The sequence below is a fragment of the Sminthopsis crassicaudata genome, chromosome 6 (genome assembly GCF_048593235.1).
Source record: "Sminthopsis crassicaudata isolate SCR6 chromosome 6, ASM4859323v1, whole genome shotgun sequence".
In the NCBI taxonomy this organism is placed as follows: domain Eukaryota; kingdom Metazoa; phylum Chordata; class Mammalia; order Dasyuromorphia; family Dasyuridae; genus Sminthopsis; species Sminthopsis crassicaudata.
In genome coordinates this window covers 64,161,574-64,170,119 of record NC_133622.1, presented here as the reverse complement: position 1 = coordinate 64,170,119, position 8,546 = coordinate 64,161,574, and positions in this window count along the sequence as shown.

Below are 8,546 nucleotides of genomic sequence, written 5' to 3'. Positions count from 1 at the left end.
TTCAGAAGTCTAAAGGAAATTCCTTTAAATGTGTAAACTCCTTTTCAGAAGCCTAAAGGTGTACACTCCTTTTAAAGGTGTGAACTAAAGGTGTGAATCCTGAGCTAGAGAATTGTTGAGTATCAACTTAGCACCTAGTAAGAACCTAACATCTTATTACTAATATTATCCCTCCTCCTCCTAATGTAGATATGAACTGGACCTGAGATTTCATTGCTATACAGAGGAACTTCTGAAAGGGAAACTCCTCTCATTAATACAGATCATCATCTCTTACCTTCTACTTATAGCCTTAGGAAGTAAACTAAAACAGGGTTTCTTAAACTTTTTCTACCCACAATCAATTAATATCCAAGAAATTTTTACACAACCCAATCTCAAATCTGAGCTGAGGGTTTCCTGGCGGCATTTGTCCATGTGCAGGGCAAAGCGCGCGCATATTGTATGTTCAGAACCAAGGCTGTAGTGATGTCACACAATGTAACATGGGGCAATTGCTACCAGAAACACCACAGATTCATCACATTTTATTTTGAATAAATTTTTGGTCATTACTTTCAGAAACCTTTTATCATTTCCAAATTTTTTGAGATTCTCACATTCAATTATATGATCCTATATGGAGTTACTGTTTAAGAGGTTATAGCTAGAATAATGACAAGGTTAAATGATTTGAGTAGGGAAGAGACAATTCTTGAAGTTAGGTCTTTCTGGTTCTAAGATTCACTATTCTGAGCTGAGTCTCATTATGACCGTTGTTATTTAATCATCACTGTTATTTATATTAAGACAAGGGGAGGAGTACCAGCCCTGAAGTCAGAAAGACCTGAGTTCAAATATGACCTCCAACACTTACCATTTCCTAGCTGTGTGACCCTGGGCAAGTCACTTAATCCCAATTGCCTCAGCAAAAAAAAAAAAAAAAAAAAAAAAAAAAAAAAAAAGACAAGGGGAAGGAGTCACAGTATCACTCATAAGAGTGTGTAGAATACTTAGAATATGATTTGGCCTTTTCTCCCTTTAAAAAAAATACAAATAGGGCTATAATTTGCCATGTCTTAAACATATTGATGACAATTCAGTTATTCTTCTTTTAAACTCTAGTAATGGAACACCAATTTCTAACATTCAGAATAAGTGCAGTAGAGAATTAAATTCTTTAACAAAACCCAAAGGCTCAAACCATTGGTAATTTTTGGTGAAGTCACATCTTGTGTTAAATTCTGGCAAAAGTATAAAAAGAGGAAGAAATGTCAAAAGAGTTCTAGTTTGAAGTCAATAGATTCTTAAAAATGAATCACATTCCCATGCTTTATAAGGAGTATACCATGTAGAAAGGAGAGGTCACTCAATAGAGAAATCCAAAACTAAACAATCTGCAAGAACTACAATGCTTTCTTGGTAGCCAGATCTTTATTTTTAAGGAGGTACAAAATAGAAGAGTATAGAAGAATTAAAAAAAAAAAAAAAGTATAAAAAATATCATTCTGTGATGTGTTTTTCAAGGAGAGAATGCCAGTGATATAAACCATGTCTACAGATACATTATCTACACACATTAAGATATATAGGTTTGAGGGTAAAATTTTAATGTAAAGAAATACTGTAATGTGTAATGATTCTCTATTTAAACATAGAGTAGAATGATCTACCTTGAAAGTGCAGTTATATATAACCACCATGGTGGTTTGAATATATAGTGGGTTAGCATAAGAAACTAAATGGGAATTTTTTTTTGGGGGGGGTTGAAGAAACTACTCAAAGGAAGATAACATGGAAAAAAGTTTAGAAATATATAAATACATCAAATATGTGTATATCATCTATTGTATACATTGTATAATATTATATGCTATTGTAAAATATCATAATAATTGAAACTTTTTCTCTGGTATGAAGGGACACTCAGATTTTTGTGACACCATGCTCCTGAGTTTTTCAGCACTGGATATCTTACGAAAGTCTGAATGACCACTGGATGTAAAACAGAGGAGATTCCTCTTATTTGGGTATAAATTGAAGTGGATATACTCTGAGGTTCTTTTCAATAAGAAAATCTTGATATTTCTTGCAATAAGCTGTGGGAAAAATACATCATGTCCTCTAAATAAGATTTTTTAAAGAATTATGAAAAAAATAGGTCAACTTCTCTGACTTAGTAGAAGTAAACATGTAAAAATATAATTCCAATGTAATCCTAATCTAGAGCTAAATCAACACAAATTCTGAAGTAAAAAGTTAGATGATTGCTTGTTAAGGATGATAGGAAGCTAGATTGGGAGCTAGAAATGATGTTAGAGATCATCTCATTTAAATCATATCCATCCCTCAGCAGTTTATAGATGAGATTTTGAGGCTTTATGTAACTTGTCCAAAGTCTCCTTGAAGTAGTCAACCTGTGACAGAACTTTTAGTGAAGCCCAGTTCCTTTTACTCCAAAACAAGGGCCCATTTCATTGTGCCACACTATTTCATGAGGAAAGCATTCTGGTTGGATTAGAAGAGTATTAATCTCCAACATTTTTTTTCCAGTCTATTATTATTCCAAGTCTAAGGGAATAAAAAGTTTTAGCAGTCTGCATTTTCATGACTTAGGCTATTCAGCTAGGAAAATGTTCACACCTACATAAAGTGAGATTTAAATTTCACTTTTCAAGATATTTCTGTGCTTGTAATTTCTAACTTTTAATTTGTTTCTTGTCTCTATAGAAATGAGGGCAAAAGAAAAATCCTACTATATGTTGGCAGGAAATTAAGGGATATAAAAGTTCATGATCAGCATCTTAACAACAGCATAAGTTCCTTCACTTCTCTTATCTACAATGCCCTTTCCCTCCCTCTCTGTCAAACCCAAAATAGTCAAATGTTCTCAGAGATTTCTCCATCCCTTGTGCAAAGTTCTTTTAAGTTTATGTTTTTATAACTTATGAATTCAGCTTTGTGATGAATAATCTTGTAGGTATTAGTGTGTTTGTTTTGTAATTCTAAGGTCATTTCTCGTGTAGATGTCCACCATCCTTGAGTCATTGTTTTTGTAGTGGAAAGAACTTTGGACATGGAGTAAAAAGACTTGGGGTCAAGCCTGTACTCTGTCTCCCAACTATTTGTCAAATCTATTCTTACTATAAATTGTTTAAATCCCAATCCAATGTTTTGCTTTACAATGCATGTGAGCTACCTACTGCTAGAAAAGTATAGTCTGTGCTGAAATCATTCTTGAGGTTCACAGCTGAACTGGGATGGGGGAAGCTTGAGCAAACTTTGGCACATGTACTCCAAATTTAACCCAGTAATTAGTGTGAATCTAGAATTAATTAGAAGATGGAACGCATGGTAATTTCTGAGAAACTATGACACTCAGTTTTCTACAGAGAGATTGAGTAGGCATCTATATGAACATTTTAAAGGAAAATTTAACTTGGAAATGACAAGACTTTGAATGGTGTGATCATTGTCTTCACACATTCGGAGGGGCTGTGATATGAAAGACAGATTAGACTGAGTCTGTTTTCCTCCAGAGGGTAAAAAGTAGGATTCATGGAAGAAGTTAAAAGAATTGAGGATTCAGCTTAGTATAAACAATGACTTTCTTGCAATTTGAACAGTAGAAAATGATTGTTTCCATTTTAGGATAGAACATATTGCATATAATTCCTGGGAAAACAAGCCCAGAAAACATTCTTCTATGTATACATTTTTAAAAACATTGCCACTGTTATTTGATGATCAATAGATTTACACCTAGACCATCAAGTACACATGCCGAATGTCATTTCTCCAAATTAGCTTTTATCAGGTTGACTATAGCTCTAAGATATACATTAGTTTAGAGGATGATGATTTACCAGATGCCAATAACACCCTCACTATCTTAGTTCCCCAATCAATAGAGGCACTGGGTTGTATTTTTCACTTGGTTTTGTCATTTATGCTGACACACATGAAGATTGCTGAGAAAGTCTACAAAGGGAAAAAGCTAAGACATGTTAAAATAATGTTTTTTAAAAGCCCTCTCTACTTCAGCAAAGTACATTTTTAATGGCCTGATAATGTCAACAAACTGATGTTTTAATTAATTGCAAGTCATCTATCTCTTTTAGACCCTTGTTTAAATGAACCCCTTCGAAGAGTCTTGCTCATTAATTTTGCCATTTTGTACTCATTACCTGCTAAAGTCAGTCATGGATGCAGATTGGAAATTTATTCTCAATTTCAATAATTATGATAATAACAATATTCCCATTAATATTGCATTCACTGCCAAATCAGGGAGTTTTTTTTTTTTTAATTCCAAGAGCTATTACATTAAAAAAAAAAAAAAAAAAAAACATTTTTAAGAAGAACAACTACTGTAATAGGACAAATGCCCATGATGTTCAATGTTTCTATTTTACCCTCACATCTTCATACACACTCAAATTTATTCAGTGAATGCATTATTCAAAAAAAAAAAAAGTACATCAGAAACTATATCAAAATGTGTTTAGATTTGAAAAGGATTATATTATTTAAGATGCCAACCTTTTTCTCATCCCTACTCCTAAATGTTGTCTTTATTTCCTAAGGACACCCCCAAACTGATTATAATAAACATGATACTTGTTGGGATTCTGCCTCACACTTTTCCAAAATTCCCCTAGTTCTACAAAGGGCACTACCCTTTTCCCATTCCCCCAGTGATTGTAACCAAAAGGAAATCTTTAATCTTTCCTTCTTTCTCAGCTCCATATCCAAACTATCATCCCGTCAATCTCACTTTCAAAATATCCTATTTGTTTTCTGTACCATTTTCAATAAAGTACAAGATCTTTGGGGCAGGAACTATTGTTTTAATTGCCTTCACCAGTGCTTTGCACCAATAGTAAGTGATTAATATATGCTTATTGAACATGAATGAGATTTTTCCCTTTTCCTTCCAATATAGTTAAGGTCAGCATTATTTTTTTTTATTTGGATCAACAGCTCTCCTTACTTCTTGTGTCTGTCTTCATCCTCATCTGAAAAAAAATATATTCAGAGGTAGAAGGCCAAGAATTAACCTCCAGGTCATTCAAATAGAGATATTCATCCAAACTAATATCAACCCATCAGTGACTATTCATTAGTACAGTTATTCGACCAATTTTAAATATATCTGATCATACTTCTATCCAGCTCTCATCTCTCCATCTTGTTATTGTAAGACTAAGTTAAATTATTTTATTTTTGTCATACTGTCTTGCTCTATTCTTCCCCTTTTCTGAATATTATATCCTCACTACTACTAAGATTTTTTAAACCTATTTAGCTACCATGTGAAGCTATTAGGATCTTTGGGTCCTAAACCAACCTAATCACAGAAATTAAAAAACAAAAGCATGAACTCATGGCAGAAACCAAGCAAGATGCAAAAAAGTATATTGCAATAATAGTTCAGCTATAATTTGATAAGAATATGTACCAGTGGGTGTCAGTGTTAGATTAGAAAAGGGGGGAAATATCCAAGAAATGTTACAAAGGTTGGCAAAGGTAATAGAATGATTTGCTATTTCTTTCTTGAACTTCTCTCACAGATGAGGAAACTGAGATGAAAGCGATTAATCAGGCAACCAGTATGTGACTGGTTCAGATTTGAACTTAGAAAGGTATCTTCCTTACTCTAGGACAGATGTTCTAACCACTGTATCACCTAGTTGCTTTGAAACCCCTTGAAGGAATTTTCTTTGGGACTCAAAGGAAGCGAGGGAGGTCAGTAGGCAGAGTAAAGGAAGGAAAAACATTCTAACTATGGAAGATAAGCAGAGAAAATGCATGTAACCAAGAAAAGGAGTATTTTCTTTGTGGAAAAACTAGGTCACTATCACTGGATTAAAGAATATGTATTAAATTATAATGTGTTAAAAGATTGAAAAACTAGGAGGGAGCTAGGCCATGAAGGGCTTTGAATGCTAAACAACATTTTTATATCTGATCCTAGAGGCAAAATTGAGACTCATTGGCCCTATTGCATGGTGTATTGAGTAGGGAGGAAGGGGAGGTGGGGGTGACAAGGTCAGACCTACAGGTTAGGACAACCATTTTCGTGGCTGAATGGAGAATGGATTGGAACAGGAAGAGATGTGAAGCAGGTGGACTAACCAGGAGGCTATTACAGTAGTCTAGGCCAAAGGTGATGACAGCCTGTGCTAGAAGGGTAGCAGGGTCAGGTGAAAGAAAGGGGTAATATTGCAAAGGTCAAATAGAAACCTTTGCCAACAGATTGGATATGAGGCAGTATCCTGATTCACTGGCTCTCTATAATAATCAAGAAAGTAGGATACTTTGAGGGTTTAAGGAGAAATATAATGAGTTCTGTTCTGGACATATTGCATTTAAGACGTGAACTGGACTTTCAGTTTGAGATTTCTAAAAGGCAGTTGGAGGTCAGCAGAGAGATTGAGGGAGAATAGCTAGATTTGAGAATCATCTGCAAAAAGATGGTACATAAATCTACAATTGCTGCTGAATTCACCAAAGTACTGTAGAAGGAAAAGCCACCTAAGTTGAGAGGGCATATGATCTAGAGAAAGATTTAGCAAAGGAGAAAGTATGATGAGTGATGCAATGTAAAAGGTTGCAGTGAGATCAAGGAGAATAAGAATAGAGAAAAGGTCATTAGATTTGGAAATTAAGAGAACATTAGGAACTTTGGAGAGAACAGGAATGATAGGGTTAGAAGCCAGAGAAGATTTAGAGGAAAGAAGGTGGAACTTTTATATATGCCCTTTTTCAAGGTGTTTATACACAAAGAGACGCTGGATAGCTTTTTGTGGGGATGGAAAGATCGAATCGATGTTTTTGTTTTTCAGGATGCAGGAGACATGAGCAAGTTTGCAGAATGTAAGGAGTCATTAGAAAGGGATTGAAATTAAATGAGAGTGGAGCTATGATGGAGGAGGCAGTTTGTTAGAGGAGATGAGATGGAATGGAATCAATCACTTGAACAGGTAGAGAGGTTAGCCTTTGTGGGGAGGAAAACTGCTTCATCATGTAGGACAGGGAGGAAGGAAGAGATAGTGGGAGATGAGGAAAATGGCCTCAATATTTTCTATAGAACATGAGGCAAGACTCTCATATGAAAGAGGGAAAGCCATGGGATGCTTGAAGAGCATTTTGTCATCTCTAAATTGTCTGTTCCACTCTGGTGTCAGAGATCTTTCTGAAGAAGAAATCTGATCATATCATCCCCTACTCAATAAACTCCAAAGGCTTCCTATCACCCCCAGGACCAAATGTAAAACTCCTAGTTTTGGGCTTACATGATTTGGGCACAAAGACAATAACATAAACAAATTAGGAGAACATGTGATAATTTAGCTATCAGATCTTTGGAGAAGGGAGGGATTGATCACCAAAGAGGAACTAGAGAACATTACGAAACATAAAACGGACAACTTTGATTACATTAAATTAAAGAGGTTGTGCACAACAAAACCAACAGAAACAAAATTAAAAGTACAAAGCTGGGAAAAATCTTTACAGCCAATGTTTCTTATAAAGATCTCATTTTTAAAATATCTAAAGAACTTTGTCAAATTTATAAAAAAAAAAAAATAAGAACCCCCAGCTGATAAATGATCAAAGGATATGAACAGACAATTTAAAGATGACAAAATTAATCTATAGTTATATGAAAAAATATTCTAAATCACTTTTGATTAGAGACATGCAAATTAAAACAACTCTGAAGTACCACCTCACACTTCTCAGTTTGGCTAAGATGACAAGAAAAGATAATGATAAATGTTGGAGGTAATGTGGGAAAACTGGATGCTAATGCATTGTTGGTAGAGTTGTGAAATGATCCAATCATTCCGGAGAGCAATTTGGGACTATGCATACCCTTTCTCACTAGTGCTATTAATAGTTCTGTATCCCAAGGAAATCATAAAGAAGGGAAAAGGACCCACATGTGTATGAAGGTTTGTAGCAGCTTTTTTTGCAGTAGCAAACAATTGGAAAAGGAGTAGATGCCCATCATTTGGGGAATGGCTGAACAAGTTGAAGATAATGGAATATTATTGTTCTATAAGAAATGATGAACAAGCTGACTTTAGAAATGATAGGTAGGCTGACTTCAGAAAAGCCTGAAAAGACTTATGTGAACTGATGCTGAATGAAATGCAGAATCAGGAGAACATTGTACATAATACATAGTAGATAGCAAGATTATGGAATGATCAACTGTGATGGACTTGGCTCTTCTCAGCAATGCTGTGATCTAAGACAGTTCCAATAGACTTGTGCTGATATATGTCATCCATTCCAGAGAGAGAACTATAAAGAATGAATAGGGATCAAAGCAGTATATTTTTACTTTTTTTCCATTCGTTTGTTTGCGTTTTCTTTTTTTGGGGTGTGTTTGTTTTCCTTTTTGGTCTGATTTTTCTTATACAACATGACAAATATGGAAATGTGTTTAAAAGGATTGGACATGTTTAGCTTATTTCAGATTATTTGCTGTCTTGGGGAAGGGGAAAATAAAAGAGGAAGGGAGAAAAATTTGAAACACAATCTTTTTTTTTTTT